Raw genomic sequence first — 23,868 nt, 5'->3', positions numbered from 1 at the left:
CCCCGCCCCCACCTCTTACATTCACACTTCTTCCCTTCCTAGCCCTCGGATGGCCAGAAGGTACCCTATAGACAGCGATTTGTTCTGTCTGTTGTCTGTTTCCGCCAGAAGGTGAGCTCCCCAGGCAGGGAGTTTGTCCGGCTTGTTCACTGCTGTCTCCAGTGCCTAGGACATGCGGGGCCCCCCACAAAGCCTCAGTGGACACTAGCACAAATGAGAACAAGTGCGCGAGCGTCCCCTACCGCCAGGTCCCCTGCCGGCACTGGGTAGGTGGGGTCAAGAAGACCCCTGCTCTTCTGTAGGGAGTTAGTGGTCCAGAGGGGAGCTGGACAGAGCTGGACAAAGGCTAAGTGAGACGGTGAGTGCAGGGTAGGGGTCCAGAACGTCTAGGAGAAGTACCGCCCTTGGCCAGTGGAGGGGAGTCTGGAGGAGGTGATGTCAAAGCTGAACCTGAAGGATGTGGTGGGCTGGGGACCAAAGAATCCCCCGGGGTGCAAAGGCCTGGGGGCCAGAGAAGCAGGTGGGAGTCAGAGAGCTGTGTGGAATCCAGCTCAGTCACAAAGATGTCCTACCTCCACAGGAAGCTGAGAGGCAGGGGTGCTGGGGGGGGGGCATGTTGAGGCAGGGGAGGTGTAGGGAAAGACCCCTCTAAGTGAACTGGGCCGAGGCTGAAGTCTGGGGAGGAGTTGGGCCAAGAGTCCAGGGGAAGAAGCTGAGGCCATGGCTGGGGCTTTAGGGATGGAGAGGAAGGAGACAATGAAAAGACACAGCAAAATGGCAAAAGCGGTGGAACTTAGAGGAGATGTAGGAGGTGAGGGAGAGGGAGAAGCCAAGTCCTCCTTAAAGATCTAGGGTCAGATTCTAAAAGCTAGGAGATGGGAGAGGGCGGGAGAGGAGGCTGGGGGTGGGGGAAGAGAAGAGACAGGTCCCTGGACACAGGACCACCAAACTCAGCCTTTGCCGGTAGGGGGTGGGCCCGCTTACACTGGCAGCCTGCATGTTCCCAGATGTTCCGGGAGCCGTGGCGGAGGGCCCCAGTCTGTCCCTGGCTGTGAGGTTGTGGGCCAGCCCCTCAGTCTCTCTGCTCCTGTTTCCTCTCTGTAACACAGGGCATCGGGAACACTCTCCCGCGGCCAGAGGGCCCAGGACAGAGTCTGGCACTTTACAAGTGACAGGCAAGGGTGAGCTAGGATACAAGGTTTGGCTGCTATGTGGCTCCAGGCCTGTGTGGCTGCCAGTCTTCTGCTAGCAGCCTTGCTGTCACTTCATTTCCTCCTCTGAGAAATGGGAATTAATAAGATACCACATGACAAAGAGCTGGGAGGGCAAGGGGCTAGGGGACACTGCAGCAGCTGTCTACCAGCCGGGAGAGAACTGTTCCAGGACCTCATGTGTTGCTGTCCGGTGGTACTCTCTGCGACTCTGCAAACGCTCTTTTTTGTGCTGGCCAGTATGGTAGCCATGAGCATGTGTGGCTAGTGAGCACTTGCTGAGTGGTGTGTGACTGAGGAATTGAGTTAATTTAATTTAAATTAATCTAAATGTCAATGGCCACACGTGGCTGTGGCTGCAGTGGTCTCTGTATTGGACAGCATGGTTCTAATTGCTGCTGTGGCTGTCCTGGTGTGTCCAGCTGGACTCCAGTCCTGCCTGGAACTCATTCTGTCTGAGTCCCCAACACTTGGGCTCCTTCTGCTCCGATGCCCTGCCAGGCCACCTCATGGGGCTCTTACGGGACTCTCCAGGAGCCACGGAGATCAACCCTGGGGAACTGAACTTTACTGAGGGTTAAAATGCTCTGCCTGTGTCATCCTAGGCCTGCAGGAAAGGAACTACAGCAAGTCCACTTTACGGATGGGCATACTGAGGCCTGGTGACATCCTTGCCATACCTGTGAACACCCAGACCAGCAGGCTCCAAGGTAGAAGCTTGACCTCTAGGCCCCTGTATTCTGTGTACACTCAGCGGTTCTGTGTGGCTCTGGGATGTGGGGACTGTGTAACACCACTGAATTGACTCTGCTTGGAGGAAAAGCTAGGGCCTGGCCTGGTGTGTGAGGTTTTCAAAACAGATGTCACTGCCAAGGCTTCAGCAGGGTGTGTGAGGTGAGTTTGCAGGTGGGAGGGATGCAGGGCCAGCCACCTTGACTGTTGCCTCCCTGGCTCCTTCTCCTCTTGCTGTCCCTTGGAAGGGCAATTTTGCAATTTGTCTTTACTCAGGATGTGTATAACTAACTTTAAAAAGTGGGGGATGGTGGAATGTATACTACTAAAAGTAATAAAAAGTTGAAAACCACTTGAACTGGAGCAGTATTGAAGTGTAAATTCTGACCAGGGTGAGGGAGGACTGTCAGGGTGAGGCAGAGGGACCTCCCTTCCTGGGGCTGCTGGGCCTGGAGCACCCTGCACTCCATTTCAGGACGAATCAGGAACTCTCCTCCTCCCTCTCCCTGCTCTGGGGAAGAGTGTGCTCAAGGGTGGGCTAGACCCTAGTTAGAACCTCAGCCGTCACAATTACCAGCCATGTAGCCTGGGAAAGGGATATATCTTCTTGGGGCCTCAGTTTGCTCATCTGTGAAATGGGGAAAATGGCTAATCTACGTGTGGCGGTGGTGGAGATTCAGCGGTCCGATATCCGTGATGGGCCAGGCGCAGTGCATGGCACACAGGAAGCTTTCCCTGGAATGATTCTCTCACTGTGAACACCTTCCTCCTCTGCGCAATCACACCATCACTCTAGGACGACGGGGAGCTGGAGAGTGCGCTGGTGTCCTGGAAACTTGGGTTCAAACTCTGACTCGCCACTTGCTCACTGTGTTCCCCCACCTCATGTCACTGTCTGGCTTTGTCTGTGAAGATAATGACACCCAGCTTGGTGGGAATTCATGGTGACATGTCCAGTGCTGGGCATTTAAAGACAGGGGCATTTAAAGTTATTTATTCTCACTGGGTCAGAAGAACAAATCTCTTCCTCATTCTGTGACTCAGTCTCCCCCTTCCCATATGTAAATCCAGCATTTCTGGCTGGATCATATCAGGGAGTGGGGGGCCCACTGAATCACCTGGGGAATCTCTGTCTCTGCCCCACCAGCTATACATGGATTGGACACCCCACGCCTCATGAGGAAAGCCCCCTGTGAGAATCGGGGTGGGTAGGTCCTTTCCCCTAGGGGGCATAACAAGGGCATAAAAAAGACTGAGGGACAGAGAGCCCTTAAGTTACAGGACTCCTAATGTCTCTTTTAAAGTCTAACCTTCTATGAGTCTACTCCTACTAACAGTCTGATTATTGTTATTATTAGCAACCCTAATTTCTACTTGGAGGGCCTTCTGGACCCACAGGTCCGCTCTCTGGGGCTCAGCTTGGGGAAGCAATCTGCAGGGCCACCCACTCCTGGGTTTGCAGTCCCAGCCGAGCCACTTCCGGCTGTTGGCGTTGGGCAAGAACCTCAGTTTCTCTGAACCTCAGTTTCCCTGTACGTCTAACGGGATGATGATTGTGCTTCCCCTGGAGGTCTACCATGAGAAGTAAATGGAACAGATCCACACAGAATGCTAGCGCAGAGCCTGGCTTATGGTTATTATTACCTCGGGCCCTGTGTCTGAGGCTTCTGGGCAAGAGGAGGGCGTATTTCAGCATTTACTGCTTGGGATTTGTCCCCCAGGGAGAACTGGGCCTGGCACTGCTCTCTGACCCTTGTCTCAGCATTTGAACAAGAGCTCCGAAGCCTAAGCTCAACTCCCTGGGCAGGAGAGAGGGCTAGGGGGTTTGGAGGGTTGGGTCCTGGCTGAGACAGAAGGGAGTGGCCTGGGCTGCTGGCCCAGCTCCTCCTCACTCCCTCCCTCCTCCCCTTCTGGGTCATATACAGGGTTCCCCACTGGACCCAGCATTCTCACTCTTGGCAGCCCTCTAGGGGACCCAGTGGTCCCCTGGAATGGACTTCTGCCTGACCCCCAACTGCAGGGTCCCTTAGCAGCCATTCTCCCAGGTCTCTAATGCAGCCCTCCCGCCCCCCACCTCCACCTGCCATGACAACAGTTGGGCGTGTGGGTTTCCAGGCAACAAGGGGGCATTTTGCCACTGTTCTTACTCTTCTGCCACTCCCCTGTCTGCCAGAGCCACCTTACTCTCCGGAATCTGGAAGGGAGGGGAAAGGGGCTTCGGCTCAGTGAGGATGGAAGGGTCCTAAACTCAGAGATGAGGAGGTTTCCTGCACACCACCAGAGAGGAAAGAAAGATGTGCTCCTTACACCCCGAAAAGGTGATGATGGAGGACCTAATCCTGGGTCTGAGCTCTGTAATGGGACCTGCTCCCCGACCTGGAGGTAGGACCTAATGAAGTCTCTCCAAGAATAGAGCCCCAGGCCCACCACCATGCCCCCGTCCTCTAAGACCTACACTTGGACCGGATGAACTTCCAAATATGCATGCGTCCCCCAAAACACAGGGAAACCTACCCTGCCTGGGAGGCAATCCCACACTAGGGGACAAGTGTGGGGTCTGTGGTCCTCCCAGGCCACCCACAGCCCAGGACAGGCTGCAACATGGTGGCTTCAATGCAGCACGGAGTCTAGAACACTGCAAGGGGCCTGCGGTTTCACAGCTGACCCTGACCGGAGAGAGCTTGTGGGTGCCCTGCACCCTGGTGGTCTCGTGAGTTCCTGCTTTGGCCCTGCAGGGGCAGGTTAGCTGAAGCAGGGCCCAGTTCCAGCAGGCCGCAGAGCGAGGGCAGTGCCAGGGAGGAGGATGGGGCAAGAGGAGCAGGCAGGTAAAGCCCCTGGCCGAGGAGCCCAGATTTTGGAAAGAAACCCAAAGAAGCAGCATGGGGAGAGTGACAGGGCAAAAAAAGAGCCATGAGGAGAGGAAAAAGCCAGGATTGAAAACTCAGCCGCCTACAGAGCCAGGCAGGTAAGACAGATGGAGGAGAGTGGGGAATGGTGGCCAGCAGGCCCCTGAGCACGGCCCATGGCTAACCCGGAAGGAGAATTTTTCAAAAGAAGTTGATAATCTGAATGTTTCCTGATGGAACCGACATAGCACATTGCATGAGTTTCAAGTGTACAACATAATGATTCGATATTTGTGAAATGATCACTACAACAAATCTAGTTAACATTCATCACCACACACAGTTACAATTTTTTTCCTGTGATGAGAATGAATTTTTCTGTGAAATCACTTTTTTTTTTTTTTTTTAAAGTTGACAACACATAAAACACTTTGGAAGCACTGGGGGTAAAGAACACTCCCAGCCCACAGGACAGCAGGGTAAGTGCTCAGGAATATGGGAAAGTGAGCACAGGGAAGAAGCAGCAGGAGGCAGGGAGGACGGAGGGGCTGGTGTAGGTGAGGGAGAGTGACCCAGAGGAGCGGAGGGCGGTGCTGAGCCCAGACTGGAAACTGAGGCAGATTTCACAGCAGATGGGCCCTGAGAAGGAAAGACTGATGCATAAATTCAAGGTGTAGGGACGCCTGGGTGGCTCAGTTGGTTAAGCAGCTGCCTTCGGCTCAGGTCATGATCCCAGCGTCCTGGGATCAAGTCCCACATTGGGCTCCTTGCTCCACGGGGAGCCTGCTTCTCCCTCTGACTCTGCCTTCCACTCTGTCTGCCTGTGCTCGCTTTCGCTCGCGCTCTCTGACAAATAAATAAATAAAATCTTTAAAAAAAAAAAAAAATTCAAGGTGTAGCTGGTTAGGCAGGGGCAGGAAGGCACTGGGCTGCAGGGGAAGAAGGGCAGCCTGGGGGAGAGGTGATGGGAGGGGCTGGATAAAGACAGGAGGTCCCCGTGACACCTTAAGAGAAATGCCAGACCAGAGGTGGGGAAGGGTGAAAGATGGGGTGCGATAGTGGAGAGAAGGCTGCCACCCCAGCAGGCAAATCAGGTGAGCACAGGCGTGGGGAGGAGAGGAGACAAAGATGCATGCAGACTATGGCAGGAGCCAGGGCACTGGAAGAAGTCGAGAGAGTTCAACGCCTCCCTCTGCCCGCACCTTTCAGACTGTCCCTGGCCTCTCCTACCCTATGTCTTAATTCTGCTGTCCCCTCAGTGATGAGACCCCTGGGAGCCCTCTGACTCGGGGTGCATTCTGTTAACTGCTTCTGGGTGGGATTAAGGGTGATGGCAGGGGTCCAGCGGGAGATGTGCAGTCAGCACATGCCCGTGCCCCTCGAGCTGGCCTGGGGTGAGGGGGTGGATGAGCTTGGGTGAAAGTGCAGCTCTGCAGCTGCATCAGAGGCCTGCGGGGCTGCATCCCCAGGGTTCCAAGGCCACCCCATGCCTCTCACCGTTGTGTCTCTTTGTGCGTGTGAGTTCATGAAGTGACTGTGTTCGAGGCCTCTCTGGCCATCATGCTTCTCTGTGGAGTACTGTCTTTGTCTATCCCTCTGGGTCTCTGTGTAGGAAGGACAGAGTGTGTCTGTATGTGCACATGACTCCAGGTCTTTCTCCTGGCCTCTGGCTGACTCTGGGTACCGCAGCCCTGTTTGTAACTGGGTCTCTGGCTGCCAGCATGTGTGTATGTGTGTGCGTGTGCGCGCACCTCTGCCCACACATGCCTCTGTGTCTTTCTCACACGCTCTCACCCTCTGCCTAGGGCTGATTTGGGTCTCTCACAGTGAGACACTGTGCCCCTAACGCCCCTGCCCCTCTGGTGCTGAAGTGTTCCCTGGCTCCTTCTTGCCAGCACTGTGGGTAGCTAGGCACCCTCCCTGAGTCTGTGGCTCCCTGTGTCTCTGCCTGGCCCTCTTGCTCTTCCTCCTCTGTGTATGTGGATGGTGTGTGTTTCCCTGGCTGACTCTCGCTTTCTTCAGAAATTAAGTGAGTAACTCTGTGTATGTCTGGCTCCGTGGTGATGCACCCTGATTTTGTGTGTGTGTGTGTGTGTGTGTGTGTGTGTGTGTGTGTGTTTGGGAGTCAGGTCCCCTCTCTCACACCAGCTGTGCCTCTCTCTCAGGCTCCCACCCTTCCCTGCCTTGTCTAAGGGTCTTTTTCAATGCCTCTCTGCTGCTTCATTCTCTGCCCCTCCTGAGTGCGTGTGTGGACAACTGGGTGGCCAGGATTAGAGGAGACTCAGGAAAGAGCGGGAGGAAGGCGGGAAGGGGAAGAGGGGGCCGCAATATGCGGGTTAGGAGGAGCTAGGAGACAGAAGATGCTACCGGAAGAGGGAGGGGCCCATCCTGGCCACGGTCCTGGGGAGTGGGGAGGTTTTAGGGGGGAGAGGATGCTGCTGGCTGCCTGGACCAGGAGGGAAGCGACTCCGGCTACTCCCAGCTGCCGTTGGAGCCCGAGTTCCTGTCTGGCGGCTGCGCGGCGGGACTCAGGATGTGAGGCGCATAGCAATGGGGCGCTGCGGAGGCTCGACTGCAGCTCCCAGCTGGGGAGGGGGATGGGGAGGGGGCTGTGGGGCAGCCCTGAGGCTCCCTTGCCCCTCCCCCTTCCCAGCTGGGCTCTCCCCAGGGGATTTCCCCACCCTGAGAAAGTGAACTAGAGCGGGGCCTGAGGCTTCGGGGAGCAGGGCAGGGAGAAGGAGAGGGTGCTCCAGAAGAGCAGCAGAGGTGGGGGTGGGGAGAGAAGGGTCAAGATGGGAGTGGCAGAAAGAAAGGGATGGGGAGGTGGGCAAGGGGGCATCGTGGGCATGGTAAGTTAGACCCCGGAGAGAGATTGGCTGGGAGCCTGGCAGGAGAGAAGGGAGGAGCTCGTGGAAGTGGGGGCCCGCAAACTTGGGTGGAACCCTGGACAGAGCCTGGGCCATGGACTCCTGGACTGATGAGTTGGAAGGAGGCAGCGGCAGGAAAGAGAGGCTTCAGAGAGGAGGGCTTTCAGAATGGGGGATCTGGGGTTGGGGGATTCCATGCGGCGGGCAGACAGGGAGACAGGGCCAGGGTCTCTGAGTGAGGAGAGGTTATAAAAGGCAACCCCAGACACGGATGGGTATGTGAGAGAGACACGCTGGTGGTAGTGCTAGGGAGAGCCCCCACAAGGATCCTAAGCAGAGAGGGGAGAAGACAAGGGTTCCTGAGAAGAACAAGGTAGGGAGGGTAGGGAGTGAAGCTAGAGGAGAGAGGGGCTAAAGTGGGGGTCTTCTGGAGAGAAGGTCAAGGGAAGGGGTCTCTGGGGGCAGAGTACCCTGAAGGGAAGATGAGGTACAGTTAGAAGGTCTTAGAAGAGCAGGTGTGAGAGTGGAAAGCCAACAAATGGGGGGGGGGGTAGGTCCCCAAGAGGAGAGGGCCAAGGAGGGTAGAGGGAGCGAGGTAGTGGTTCCGCGGAGACACATGCCCAAGGATAGAAGGCCCCCCCAAGCAGAATGGGGTCAAGGAAGCGGGTCTTGGGAAGAGGGAAGGACAGGGGTTTTGCTGCCCACCGGCAGGGGTTGGGGGACCCCAGAGGGAGAAGGGCTGAAGATTGGGGAGGGGGTAGTCTCGCTCCCCAGTCACCCCCTCCGTCTTTCCCATTCTCACTTCCCAAACTCCCCGGTTCTCCCTGGTTGCCAAGGCAACCGCTCCTGCCAGGCGCGGTCACCAAGGAAACCCCGTGCCCGCCTCTCCCCCCTTCCCCATCACTGGCTTGCCCCCCCACCCCAAGCAGCAGCGGTGTGGAGGGTGGGAGGGGCAATGGTGGGGGAAGAACTCGGGCTCCCACCCCAGAAAGGGGGGCCCACATCTACACCCGTCAAGCACCCCCCCCCCCAAGCCTACATCTTCAGCCCCACAGCTCGATAGGCATAGCGACTGCCGGACGTACACCACCACCATCACCCTGCCTGTCCCCAAGGCAGTGGCGACCCCCAACACAGAACTCGCTTGGCCGGGAGAACCCCCACCCGACTGCCTCCCCCACCCGCTTAGGCTCTCCATCAGGCCCCGCCCACTGTCCTCTGCCACCGACCCCCCCCCCCATCCCGGAGGAGGCCTTAGACCACGGTCCCCTAATTAAGAGAATGCCCCCCATCCACCCTCCGCGGTTCTGCCTCCCGCCCCCACCCGGCGCCCCTCCGCGGCTACTCACAGCGAGGAAAGGGGCTCCTTCTGGGGGGCAGCATGCCCGGCCCATGGGGGGAGGACCCCCCCAATGAGGCACAGGGATTCGGGGTGCGAGGCCCGCTGCGGGGAGGCGCGGGGGGCGGGGCTGCGGCCGGGCCCGGGTCTCTGGAGTTCTCCCCCCTCCCCGGCTCCTGGATGGGGAGGGGGTTTCCGCAGTGGCAGCAATGAGATTCGGGGGGCCGCTCTGCCTCCTCGCTCGCCCGCCCGCCTGCCTGCCGCCCGGCCCGGCGCCCTCGCCTGCCGGCCCTCCGCCCGCCTTCCTTCTTGCCTTCCTTTCTTTCCTTCTTTCTTTCCTTGCTTCCTTCCTTCCAGCCTTCCTTCCTTCTTTCCTCCCTCCTCGGGCCGCCGGCGCCGCTCTCCCCCCACCCCACCCCCCCAGGCCCCGGCCCCGGCCCCGGCCCCCGCCTCGGACGGTGCGGCAGCGACCGCGAGCAGCCGAGAGCGGCGGAGACGGGAGCGGAATACTGATGATGGAGGGGGAGCGAGAGGGAGGGGAGGGAGAGTGCCGGGAGGGTGGGGGGGGAGAGGCTGCCCGGGAAGGAAAGGAGGGGGGAGAGGAGAGAGGGGAGGGAGGGCAGAGAGGAGAGGGAGAAGAAGAGGGGGAAGAGAGAGGAGGGAGGAAAAAAAGCAGAGGATGGTTAAGGGCGAGAAAGGGGGAGGGACGAGAGGGTGGAAGGGGTAAGGGTGGAGGGTGGAAGAAACAGAGGGAAGAAGGAAAAGGGAAGGAAAGGAGAGGAGGGAAGGAGAAGAGAACGAAGGAAATCGATAGGGAGAGGGAAAGGGGAGGTAAGAGGGGGAGGAAAGAGAAGGAAGAGAAGGAGGAGTGGAGGGGAGAAATGGAGAGACGGGAGAGGGAGGGACAGTGTCCTGGACTGAGGGGAAGCAAGGGGTGGAGAAAGCCCTAGTACACCACAGGTAAATATTTGCAGAATGAATGTGGGAGGGAAGGGAGAGAGAGATGATACAGGGAAGAGGGGATGGACAGAGGAGAAGGAAAGAGGCCCCAGAGGGAAGTGGCTAGGGGACAGGGACAGGAAAAGGCCCTCCTGCAGAGAAGAGGAGGAAGGAAAGAAGGCCTCCTCTGCAGACAATGTGGGGAGAGGGGTCTAGGTGCTCTCTGTTAGAGCTAAGAGCCAAGGGAAGCTTGCAGAACGGGGGAAGAGGGCAGGGAGGAACTCAGCTAGACAGAACGGAGAGGACAGAGGGTGGAGGAAGACCCATAGTGGGGTAGAGGAGAGGAAAGAGCCAGGGCCAGGGAGTCAGAAGACTGGGAGCTGGAACTTTGAAGGCACTAGGTAGGGGGAGCGTGAGGACAGATATGCGGGGCATTCCTCATTCCTCCAACCCCCTGTGTGCCTCCCTGCACCCCCAAATGCAGCACCAAGAGAGAAGGATCCATTTTCTATACAAGGACACTGGGCTATTGGGCTCTTAAAGGATCAAGGGCAGGATCCAAATCCAGAGTCCCGGGCTTTGGAAAGGTTATTTTGAAGGGGCCCCTCCCTGGCCCAGACCTGTCAGGTGGAGGCGCTGGGAAGGGGGCAGAGAACAAAGCCCCATGGACTCCCCACCCTCATCCTCTCACCTCCCCCAGGTGTTGGCAGCGGGTGCTGGGGACACATTTAGAGCTGTGAAGTGACACTGAACCTCGGGTTCAGGGAGTGGGGGAGGGAGGATGCAGAACCCCAGAGGTCACCTTGCCTTCTCTCTGCCCCACCAACTCCCCCTGTCCACTCTGCTGAAAGACTGTAAATTAAGGGTAAAGAAACCTAGAAGGGGGGTGAAAGGAGGCAGCCTTTTCAGGACACTTAATTTCCTTCCAAGTGCTGAAATTAGGGCAGAAATCTCACCTCTTCCTTGTCCCCCCTCCCCCAGCAAGAAGTCAGGCAACAAACTTGGGACTTGGGGTAGAGAGAAAAGGTAAAAATTCTTTTCCTCGGTCCCAGAGTCCCAGAGAGACCGCCTCCTTCTCTTTGTCCTTCTCCTTCTGAGAGCCTCAGGGAGGGGAAAGTGTGGTCCCTCCACCCCCACAGGCAGAAAAGAGAAGCGGTGGTGGCTGTTCTGGGAAAGGAGGGGACCGGGAGATGGGAAGGAAAGTGCCCCAGACAGACGTAATGAGCCAGAGCGGGAGACAGACCTGGAGTTCTTGAGCGACAAGTGAGGTCACATTTGGGTGCAGAAGCAGCAGCTGTGGGTGGGGACAGGAGAGCTACAAAGAGGGGAGGCCATGAGAAGAGAGACAGGCAAGGGCCACAGAGCAACAGGTGGGTTGTGAAGCTTTGGGTTCCCACCTGGATGCCACTCAAGTCTGGTTTAGGAGATTGGAGGAGTGAATGTGTGCGCACCCCCGAAGTGCGACACAGCACAGGCCAAGGTAAGTGGTGGCGGTGGCAAAAATGCAGTGATCATGGCAGCCAGTGCGTCCCAAAGGCATACTATTATACCACCACAGTCAGAGGCTCCGCTGAGCACTGAGCGCTTCATGAGCATCTTGTTGGCTCCATGCAACTACCCTGAACTTGACTCCTGGGGATATGGGCGCTGGCAGACACAGGCCAGCATTAACTCTTTCATTACTAGAGGGTCCCTGGGAGAGGCCAGTGTGGGGAAGTAGGGAAGAACTTCAATATCTTACCCACCTGTGAGCTTCCGGTCCCTGGTCTGAAGCTCTGCCTGTAGGGAGTGATGACCCTGTGGGAGGGAAGGAGAAACAGGTTACCATCAAGCACCAGTGTTCACTGAAGACCGGCTCAGTGCCTGGTGCTGGTCTTGGGGGCCCTGAGAATCAGCTGGAGAACAGGACAGAGCACCATCCCTGTACTCGTGGGGCTCAACTTCCAGAAGGGAGGTAACCCAAGGACCTACTTCAGATAAATAAAAGGGAGTACTATGGAGGAGAGGGGCTGGTCAGGCATTGGGAGGACAGACTTGAGATGGCCAGAGGAAGCAGCTTCCGAGCCAAGGCCTACATGATGAGAAAGAGGCAGCTATGAGGGGGCACAGAGAAGGGGTCCCTGGAAGAAGGCACATGGGGAGCCGAGGCCCTGCAGGAACAGCAAGCTTGGGCTATTTGAGAGAGGAGATGGGTGTGGTGGAAGATGGTGAGAGACAGGGGAGTGGGAGAAGAGGATGGCAGAGTGCCGGCTTTGGCTCAAACATAGTACCAAATGTTGACAACATTCCTTTGGACCCTAAGTTTTGCCCTAAAGCTTAACTCAGGTGGCAGTCCTGAGTAACCAAAAACCCTGACCTGCATTTTTCTTTTGTGTTTTCAACACTGACTGGGGCTTAGGATGCAAACCATATCACCTAAGAAGGGGTGGCAGTGACCCAGGAGCCCCTGTAACACTGGAGACTCAAAAGTATGTTTATTATTTCAAAAAACTAAATGTAAATTGCGTGTGTCCTTTGGGAGGGCATTTCAGAGGTTAACCCAAACATCAAATTTCTCTGCTTCAGGCTGTTAAGAAAAAACATTTTCTTTCTTTTCTTTCTTTTTTAAAAAAAATAATTTTCTAGAGGCACCTGGGTGGCTCAGTTGGTTAAGCATCTGCTTTTGACCCAGGTCATGATCCCAGGGTCCTGGGATGGAGCTCTGCCTCTCCGCCAGCTCCCTGCCTCTGCGGGGATGGGGAGTCGGCTTCTCTCTCTCCCTCTGCTCCCATCCCTGTGCTCTTTCTCTCTCTCTCTCTCTGTCTCAAATAATAACATCTTAAAAAAAACACACACAATTTTTTTTTAATCTACTCAGTATTAACAGCTTGTCTCACCCTGATCAGAAGTTCTGATGGGTAGTTAGGTGTACCTTTGATAGAGTGTGGGCAAAGGAAATTTTCCCTCAATGTAGTTTGGTTTGCTTAGAAAACACTTTCAAAGTGGGATCCATGGGAAACAGAGGAGAGGTATCTCCCCCTTTCCACCCCCAGTATTTATGTATTTTGTCCAGTATACTACACTGAGCAACTGCCATGGGCCTTCACCTCCACTGGTACATAATCATGATCGTCACCAGTGGTGGAGAGTTCTAGGAAGGGGGAAACATCATGGTGGGTGCTAACTGAGACCCTAGGCCTTACCCCCAATTCTGTGCTTCACTGTATCTCTAACTCAAACCTTAACCTTAATTCTGAGGAGAGATGGTGACCACCAGAAAATGAACACAGGGTTAGATGCTCGACTTTTACACAGTGGAACCTCCTGTTGCCCGCTCCTCAGATCGCATTTCCCAAAGACAACAATGAACTCCTCCCCACATGCTCTGACACTCCTCTGTGTGCTGTACTTGTGTTGCCCGTTGGACCCAGAGGGCCCTGGTGACTTTTTAGGCCAATGGGATGTGGCAGCAGTAATGCCATGTGACTTTCAAGGCTAGGTCATAAAAGAGATGAAGCTTCTGCTTTATGCTGGAATATTCACTCTTCAGCCTTTGGTGGCTATATCAACTGATCCCACCCTGAGGGAGGCAGTTCATAGGAAGCCAGAGAAAGGAAAACAGAGAGAGGTCTGACACTACCAGAGGTGGAACTGAGTCCTGGCCAACACACAGCTGCTTTAGCTCTCTTGTCACAGTGCTCACCACCATCTCCCTATGTCCACTTTAGAGATCTAGAGCCAGAACTGCCCAGAGGAGTCCTTCCCAAATTCTTGATTCACAGAAACCTTAAGACATAATAGAATGATTTTGTTGTTTTAAGCCACTAAGTTTTTTTTTTTTTTAAAGATTTATTTATTTATTTGAGAGAGAGCGAGAGAGAGAGAGCACATGAGCACAGAGGGAGAGGGAGAAACAGACTCCCCTCTGAGCCAACAGTCTGATGTGTCTCCACTAAGTATTGAGAGTGATTTGTGAGTCACCTGGGTGGCTCAGTTAGTTAAGCAACAGCCTTTGGCTTGGGTTATGATCCCGCAATCCTGGGATCGAGCCCCACATCAGGTTCCTTGTTCAGCAGGGAGCCTGCTTCTCCTTCTCCTTCTGCCTGCCTCTCCCCTTGCTTGTGCTCAATTTCTTTATATATTAAATAAATAAATAAAACCTCTTAATTAAAAAAAGAGAGAGTCATTTGTTACACAGCAATAGATAACTACGACAGTCAGCAACACAGACCACAAGCACCATAGTTTTTTGTCAGACAGGGAAGTCTCAAGCCATCTGCTTCCACCAGTGGTCGAAAGTTTGGTGGAAATAAGCATGTATCCCACCCTGGTCTTAGTTTCTAGATATTATTCCCCCCAAAAGACCCAGACTCCTTGAAAAAGCAACTGCTTTCAGGTTTAGGGTAGGGCAAGTACAAAGTAAGCCTGGGACATCTTTTGCACCAAAAAGACAAGAAAGTGCTCCAAGTCTAATGGCTTCACATTAAAAGGACACTGGGGCCAGCTTGAAAGGATTCTACTGGCAAAAATTGGGATGAATCGAGCACCACAAGGAATGACTATGACAGTAACATGTTTTGTGTGTGTATGTCACACAGACACAGAAATGTGTGTGTAAATGTACACACATATCATGTATAGATATGGGAGATATGATGATACATATGCGTGACAGAATGATAATCACTAGCTTGAAGCCCCAAATTCATTTCTGCAAGGATCATCAGGATACTTACATGTTGCTAAAGTCTCACCCTACAGATTACTCATACCTTTCTAATGGAGAGAAATAATGGTTGCCACCTTCACAAAGCTACAAAAGCAGCATTAATCATGGGACAACCTGGCATATGTGCCTCCTGAAGTAATGCACAAAGAAGAACAGCATCATTTATGATGCTTCTTTACCAAAAAATGTTTAAACGGACTCTAATTAAACCTCAAGCTGCCTAGTTCCCAAACTGTATGCTGAGGCAGCCAGAGGGGGGCTGAAGCAAATGCACAGGAACGCTGTGCTGGTACACTATTGAAAAAGTTCTCTGGGAGGGGAGCCTGGGTGGCTCAGTGGGTTAAGCCTCTGCCTTTCACTCAGGTCATGGTCTCAGGGTCCTGGGATCAAGCCCCATATTGGGCTCCCTGCTTAGCCGGGAGTCTGCTTCTCCCTCTCCCCGGGACCCCAACGCTCAAGCGTGCACACACACACACACACACACACTCTCTCTCTCTCTCTCTCTCTCTCTCTCAAATAAATAAAATCTTAAAAAAAAAAGTTCTCTGGGAAAAAAGTGGTCACTGAACACTTTGACATCAGCCTTCAGTTGGAAGGAGATGCCCTGAGCCGCCTTCTTTCTTGGAAAGCCAGTACTAGCTGCCTTCTGGTTATAGGGTATTTAAAATTTTCAAGTGAAACAGTGGTACTTGGTATCTATCAGACGCCACCTGACCTACTAACCCTGAGGTGGTTCACGGTTTCAGCATTAGATTTGTGCTACATTTTTTTGGACAGCAGGTCTGGGCGACGCTGGGTTTTTGGTAATTCTGTCATTGAAAGCAAATACTGCCCTGAAAATTGTTGTGGAACAGGATATGAAGGTGGCGGTGACCAGAGTGATGCTGAAGTTTGAGACAGTGTATACTGCCATCCTGTTAGGAAATAATTAGTGTTGCTTAAGAATGAAATAAGGTATTTTCCCTTTCAATTTATGTGCATTGCTTTTTCAACTGGTGCTAAGTTGTTAGGACAGAAAAATTTCTTGGGTTGTATGTGTATAACTACTTAATAAATGGGAATTTTAGTTAGGTATTTCTTTTGAGCTTATGTGCATTGTGAAAGAATTACCGAGATACTACAAGCCCCGTGAAGTGAGGATGTTTGGGAACTTCTGTTCCAGACCTGATTTCCATCTAATTATAAAATAGGATAGGGGTGCCTGGGTGGTTCAGTAGGTTAAGCTTCTGCCTTCAGCTCCGTTCATGATCTTGGGGTCCTGGGATGGAGCCCAGCATCAGGCTCTCTGCTCAGTGGGGACCCTGCTTCCCCCATCCCACTCTCTCTCTGCCTGCCTCTCTGCCTACTTGTGATCTCTGTCTGTCAAATAAATAAATAAATAAAATCTTTAATAAAAAAATAAAGAAAATAGGATAGAGGAACAAGTTAAAGGACACCACAGAGAAACAATGAGACAAATCCACATTATGGGGTATTTATACAATTAGCAGCCCAGTCACTTAAAAAGTCAGTATCACAGAGAAGGTAAACAAGGTTGGATTAGTTGCTCTTGATTAAAAGAGATTAAAGAGATATAATAACCAAATGTAATGCATGAAACTTGCTTGGGTCCTGATTTGAAACATTTTTTTTATAAGCCCTAAAAGACAGTCTCTGGGCAGCTGGGAAAATGTGAATTTGGTCTTGATCTCAGAAACATTAAGGAGTTAGTATTAATTTTCTTATGTGTGATAATATGATACTATGATTATGTAACAGTATATTCTTAGGATGTTCATGCTGAAGTATTTATGTCTGCAACTTACTTTCAGGTAATTCAGTATTTGAATGTGAATAATTATTGAGTCTAAATGGTAGGTAGATAGATGCTCCATGTTTTTTCAGTTTTTTTTTCTATGTTTGTCATTTTTCATAAAATATTTGGTGGGGATTTGGCTGAGAGAAGTAACACTTAGGGCAGTTTGCCGCTTGCAATTAATCCCTCCCCTTCTTGCATAAACAATTATTCCCTCTTTGCATTAGCACTTAAGATGGGCCTAGCATCTCTCATCTTAAGAAGTAATAATTCTTCAAATCCCCTCTTTTGAAACCACATTTCCCTGCAGGGCACCCTATTCTTTATCCTTTTCTGCAAAACCTCTACAACAGTTGGGAAAACTATCTCTACTTCCTCATGTCCTATTCTCTCTTCAATTGCCAGCTGGGAATTTGCTCCCCCTACTCCACTAACCCGCCCTTGTCTAGGTCACCAAGACCTCCATATTGCAAAGTCAGGGCCACTTCTCCATTCCTAAACCTACTCATCCACTTGGCAGCACTTGACACAGTACCTCCTTGAAACCATGCCTTCTCTTGGCTTTAGTGACTCCAAACCCTCCTCAATTTCCTCCTCCCTCACCAGACTCCTTTGCTGGCTTCTCTACCTTCAAATGGCCTCCCAGTGTGAGAGGAGGCTGCAGGGGCCAAGCCCTCTCTCGTGCTTCTCTCTCCCTAGAGAACTCACCCAGTTCCACAGCTTTGAATCCCCCAGTCAGTTGATGAATGTGGGTCTTTGCACTGAGCTCTCCCTCCCTGCATGCACACAAAGGGCTACTTGACATTTCCACTTCTCAGATGCAACATGTCCAAAACAGAGCTCTAGACTTCCACTCCCCCCTCATACACACATGTTTGCTTCTAGTCTTCTTTATCTCAGAAAATTGTACCACCTTCTATTTAGTTGAGGAAAGAATGTAGACGTTGTTCTCAGTGGTGCTCTTTCCTCACCTTCATCGCACCAATCATCCAGTCTTGTGGCTCTACTTCTAAAATATATTGCAAAAAGTCCCCTCTTTCCATCTCTTCTGCCACCACAGTAGCCCCAGTCAGCATCCTCTCTCCCATGGCCAGCTGAAGACCTCCTCACTGGCCTTACAGCCACTCCTGCCTCCCTACAATCCATTCTCCACATAGTAGCTAGAGTGATCTTGTTAAAATGTAAATCAGATCATATTATCCCCCAACTTAAGACATTCTAAGGGCTTCCCACCCTGCTTCAAATTAAATCTGCCCCCCTGAACATGGCCCCTAGGGCCCTGTATGGTCTGAGCCCTGATAGCACTCCAATTCATCTCCTACCACTCTGCCCTTCACTCCAGTTTCTTCTACTACAGTGAGATCATTTCTACCTCAGGGCCTTTGCACCAGCTACCCTGTGCCTGCAGTACTCTTCTCCCAGATCTTCACATGGTTGGCTCCTTCTGATTTTCAGGTCTCAGCTCAAATATCACCTCCTCAGAGAGAACTTCTTTGTCCAACTGATTCAAAGGAACCCTCTTACCTACTCCTAGCCACTTTTTACAACATGGCTCTGTTCTGTTTTCTTTATAGCATTCATTCATAAGTGAAACTTTCTTATTTGTTTGTTTACCTACTTTTCACTGACTGTTTTTCTTCTCTAGATGGCAAACTCCTTGAGAACAGACACCTGGTCTATCCTCAGTGATTACTAAATCTCCAGTATATAGAAAGTGTCAGAAAAATTCAGTATTTTCATTAAATTTGTTGAATACAATAATCCATCCAGTCTTCCCCGTACTTTAAATGTTCTTCTTGAAACAAAACCATCTCTCAGCATAACAAAACACTACCTGTGTTTGCTGCTCCTACTGTGCATCAGAGAGACACCTGCGTTATCTCTAACCCCTCCCAACAATTCCATGAGGAAGATGTTCTTATTCTCCCTATTTTACAGAAAAAACTCAAGTTTGAAGAGGCAAGTACTTATACAAGACCACACAGGGAGGATGTTTAGATTGGATTCCAAATCTGCTCTACTTGACTCCAAATCACATGTTCTACTCTGCCATACTATTTGAGACATAGTTGAATCACAATTTCTATTCATTATACTACATTGGGAATTCCCGCCTAGGGCCATGATGAAGTAATTGGTGCCAGATTTGCCCTCCTGTGATAAACAACTATTAAAGCGGACAAAATGTATGAGGCCACTGTTTTCAGACACTGAATAAATAAGAAAGAAGAGGACTATGATCCTAAAACCTGTGCTATCATCCAGTAACTTCACTCTTGGTATTTACTCAAGAGAAATGAAAACAAGTCTCCACACAGTCTATACAAAGACTTAGGGAAGACTGGAGCATCTTTATGAATAATAACATAAAACTGGAAACAACTCCACCTTTCACCAAACCCATTGTTGTGTATTCATAAAATGGAATACTATTTAGCAACAAAAAAGAAAAAAACTGTTTATATATTCAACAACATGGGTAAGTCTCATAGACATTTTGTTGAGCAATAAAAAAAGACACAGAAGAATACATATAGTATGATTCTATTTGTGTAAAGTTCAAGAAGGCAGAATTAATCTTCAGTAATAGAAATCAGAATAGTGATTGACTGTGGGGTTGGCGATTAATTGGAAGGGGGCACAAGAGAACTTTCTGGGTTAATTGAAATATTCTGTTATCTTGAATGAGGTACTATACATGTGTCTATAGATTTGAAGTACTATACATGTGTCTACAGATTTGTCAAAACTCACCGAATTGTAACCTCAATATCTCCACATTTGACTGTATATTAATTGTTCCTAAAAATAATTCATTGGCCTCTATTTCATATAACTTATAAAAGTAAATTCTATATGTTTTATATATCTAAATCTAAGGGGTAAAAAAATACAACTTTTTAAAAAGATTTTATTTATTTGACAGACAGAGATCACAAGTAGGCAGAGAGGCAGACATAGAGAGAGGAAGGGAAGCAGGCTCCCTGCTGAGCAGAGAGCCTGATGCGGGGCTTGATCCCAGGACCCTGGGATCATGACCTGAGCTGAAGGCAAAGGCTTTAACCCACTGAGCCACGCAGGCGCCCCAACAATACAACTTTTTAAAGAAAGCATAAGAGAACATTTTCATGTACATGTGCAGAAAAGATGTCTTAAACAAGACCAAAGTTAACCATGGAGGGAAAAAGTGGTAAACTGGACTATATAAAGATCTTCTGTTCATCAAAAGAAAGTGAAAAGGCAAGCTATAGACAAGGGTGAATTCTTATCTGGAATATGTAAAGAATTCCTTCTAATTTATAAGGAAAAGTCAGACAAACCAACAGAAAAAACCGGGCAAACTCTTACCCTGCTTGTGGGAGCATAAATTGGTGTAACACTCTGGAAAACAGTTGGGCAGGATCCTCGGGAGCTGAGCATCCACATGCCCTAGGACATTTGTCCACCAGAACTGCATACGTGTGTTCACATGAAGATACATGCAGTGACTTTCTCAGTAGGACTGCTCATAACAGCCGAAGTCTGAGAGCAGTCCAAATGTGCGCTGATGGCAGAATGGATGAGTCAACTGTGACATAGTCACAAAATGGGAACCGTCCCCACAGCAATGAGAATGAATGACCTACAGTCACATGCAACAACATGGATGGGTCTCATGATTAGATGGACTGAAAAAAGAAGCTAATCCCCAAAGAGTAAAAACTAATCCACGGGATGTGAAGTTAGGATAGTGAGTCCTCTTGGATGGATGGAGCATGGTGCTTGGAAGGGAACATGAAAGGGCTTCTGGGAGGCTGGGTGTGCTTTCTTTCTTGATCTGGTTGCTGATTACATGGGCTTCTCCTTTTATAGAAATTTATGGAGCTGGACACTTACAATTTGTATATTTTCCCCTGTGTATATTATATATTTTTAAAAAGTTTTATTTTTGTAGAGTAAAGTAATTCGTGGTTGTATTAGTTTTTCTATTGCTGCTATAACAAATTACCATAAATTCAGTGGCTTAAAACAACACAGATTTATTATCTTATAATGTTGGAGGCCAGAAGTCCCAAATCAGTCTCACTGGGCTAAAAAGCTGTATTCTTCAGGAGGATCCAGGAGAGAATCTGTTCCCTAGCCTGAGGAACCTGCTCTGCTCAACTCACAGCTATATCACTCCAACCTCTGCTACCACTGCCACATCGCCTTCTCAGACTCTGATCTTCCTGTCTCCCTCTTGTGAAGACATTGGGCCCACCAGGATAACCTCCCTATTTCAAGATCCTTAACCTGGTCACATCTGCAAAGTCCTTTCTGCTATGTAAATCAACATATTCACAGGTTCCAGGAATGAGGCTGTGGGCATTTTATTCTGTCTGCCATAATGATTATGAAAGAACAGGTGTCAAAGAGAGAAAAGTAGAAAAGAAATTTTTATGCACTCGCCTTCCAAATACAATTGCTTTCTAACAGTTTGGTACATTTCCACTTAGTCTCTAAAAGCACAGTTATATTCATATTTCATATAAAATGTGTGCATTCTGCTTTTGTTCACTGAACATTACCTCACCAACATTTCCAAGCTAGTATGTATTTTTCAAAACGTCATTTAAAATGGCTGTGTAATACTCTATTGAGTGGACACAGCATAGCTAACTTAACCATCCCATTCTAGTTGGATACCTTGGCAATTTCATTAAGAAAAAACTATTATAAATAACATCATGATGAACCTCTTTGTTTATAAGTCTGTTTGACTTGCAGGTGGATTCTCAGGCCTTAGGAGCATGACCATTTTTCCTGCACTTGACACCTACTGCCAAATTGCTTTCTAGAAGGGTAGCAGCAATTTCCATTCCAACACTGCATACGGGCATGGGTGTCTGTTTTGCTGCACTCTCACCAGTGTTCGGTGGAACCTTAAAATATTTGTTGCTCATTTGATGGGCAGAAGAAAGAATCACTGAGTTCTTTTAGTGCTATGCCCTTGGGCTTTATCAAAAGGAACAAAATGAAACAGTTTACCGCAAAGTTTTGTTAATGACCCAATAATTCAACTCATAGGAACTTATATTAAAGAAATAGCCAGAGAGGTAGACCAAAAAATACACTCATAGATGTGTGTTATTTGTGATAGCCAAATTTGAAAACAACTTATATGTTTAAAATGGAGCATATGTGACCTTGGGGAAGTCACTGTACCTGTGTCCTATAGTTTGTATTTCTAATCACCTTGCCCTATTTATTGATTGTTCATTCATTCATCTCATATATGTACTGAACTCTGTGTTGGGAGCTGAAGATAGAGTGATGAACAAAATAGTGGGAAACAAAAATGCTGCACTCGGGAACCTTACAGTGTTGGCTAGTAGACTGACCTACCTTACTGGAGGGTCTCTTTGCCTGTTTTCCCATCTTTCAAAAGGAGGCAAGTTGCGGATGCCTGGGTGGTTCAGTTGATTAAGCATCTGCTTTTGGCTCAGGTCGTGATCCCGGGGTCCTAGGATTGAGTCCCTTGTCGTGGTCCTTGCTCACCAGAGAGCCTGCTTCTCCCTCTGCCTGGAGTTCCACCTGCTTATGCTCTCTCTCTCTTTCTGAAAAATAAATTAAAAAGTGTGTGGGGGGGGTGAGTTGGAAGGAGTTGGAATAGATAACGTCTGGGCACTTCCAAATCCAATTTCTAGGACTTCAGTTAATCTACTTCTTATTTCCTTTGTTAGACTGAAATCTCCATAAGGGAGGATAGTGGAGGATCTGTTCTCCTGTCAGCCAAGGAGGGGCCTCTTTCAGGTAATGGCACTATCACTTTCGTCCAGGAGCTCTCCTGTCCCACTGTGCCTCTATGTGACTTCGGTGAAGCTAACCCACCCTAGGTGTCAGGAGAAGGTGCCAGGCCTGGCATCTCCCAACCAAGGAGAATAGGTCCTCCCATCTCAGGACCTCTTCTGGGGTTACCAGGGAAAAGGTGTTGGCTTGATCCTGGGTTGGTTAGCTGGTAGAAATGAAACCTGGAGCTGCCAGTGACCATTTGCTAGACTCAGGGCTGCTGCACGTGTTTGGGCAGTTTGTACCCTGCACAAATTCAGCCAGTGCTTCTCTTGCCAAACCATATGTCCTGGATATAAGACTGTGCTAGATAGATGGAAGGGATGCCTTTTAGAATTTATCCACCCAAAGTTTCTATAACTTGTCCAGTCCAGGGGCCTTCTTTTTTGTTGTTTTTGTAATTTTCCCTTAAGGAACATAGTGACCCTGCTATAATATAGAAGAGGCTGCCTGAGAATAAAGCAACACAGAGGAAAGAAAAGGGGAGAAACAGAGAGACATGTTCCAGCTAGCAATATTTTGGTGCCTGATCCAGCCATTCCTGATGCTAACTCTAATCCTGAACTTTGTAGTTACATGAACGAAGAAATGTACACTCTCCCCCACTTCCTTCCTCCCTCCCTCCTACCTACCTACCTACCTTCCTTCCTTCCTCCCTTTCTTTCTTTCTCTCTTTTCCTTCTTCCCTTTCTTCTTTTTGCTTAAACCAGCAGGGGTTTAAAAAGCTGGGGTTCTATTACCTGTAAGTTGAACAGAACTGACCAATACTGTGAGGAACTGCCTGCTATTCTATCTTCTCTTACTGCACAACACTCTCTCACTCCTCCTCTATGGGCTGTAGTTTACTTAACTCTAAAATAAAGGAGTTGAATCAGCAGTGCTTCTTATTTCAATGCTGATTTTACATATGTGTGTGTGTGTGTGTGTGTGTGTGTATATATATATATATATATATATATATACACACACACACATGACTTTAGAGGAATCTTGGTACATGAAGTAGGGAAGGTTGAGTTTATTGGCCCCATTCTACAGCTGGGATAATGGCAGTTGGGAGCAATTAAGTGATTTGTTCAAAGTTACATAAAACAAGTACACAGAGCTGCTGGAATTTGGGCCTTGAGCTGTCTAGCTCCAAGTCCTGTGCTCCACTGACAGATGGGGAGGCTGTGATCTGTACAGAGAAAGTGACTTTAAATTCACAGGGAATGGAATAATGGCAATTAGTGGCAGGCTCTTCTGATTTCCACCTGGTGCTTTTTCCTCTGCATTGTGCTACCTCTTGGCCGATAGTAGCCATAAAAGCATTTTGGAAAAACATCAATATATATATCCCCATAGGACTGGGAAAACTAAATTGACAGATATATTATGTGTTGAGGATGTGGGAGAACAGACCTTCTGTCACATGGCTTGCCGAAACAAAAATTGGTATGCCTACACTGCATCCACCACTTTGCCATGGCTTTGTGTGTGCAGGAGGGTACTTGCCGGTCTTTTAACTCTGTGCATGGTCACATGACTTGCTTTGGCCAATGGCATGTGGGTAAAACCAACAGTGTGTCAATTCTGAGTCTAGGACTTTAGCCGCCTAGCACGTGCTCATTAGTCCCCTGAATC

At 49.9% G+C, this 23,868-nt stretch overlaps 1 protein-coding gene across 1 annotated transcript in view; it reads right to left on the bottom strand.

The window, feature by feature from the left end:
• The window catches only part of LRRC4B (leucine rich repeat containing 4B), a 37,257-nt gene extending 27,826 nt beyond the window's left edge, over positions 1-9,431 (bottom strand). The window contains exon 1 of the mRNA XM_059151036.1: positions 9,006-9,431. The gene's annotated coding sequence lies outside the window, so the exon portion shown is untranslated. The remainder of the gene's footprint in view (positions 1-9,005) is intronic.
• Positions 9,432-23,868: the final 14,437 nt, after the last annotated feature.

This window comes from Mustela lutreola, chromosome 16 (genome assembly GCF_030435805.1).
Source record: "Mustela lutreola isolate mMusLut2 chromosome 16, mMusLut2.pri, whole genome shotgun sequence".
Classification (NCBI taxonomy): domain Eukaryota; kingdom Metazoa; phylum Chordata; class Mammalia; order Carnivora; family Mustelidae; genus Mustela; species Mustela lutreola.
Note: the sequence above shows the minus strand (reverse complement) of the source record. Positions and strands in the feature narration are given on the sequence as shown.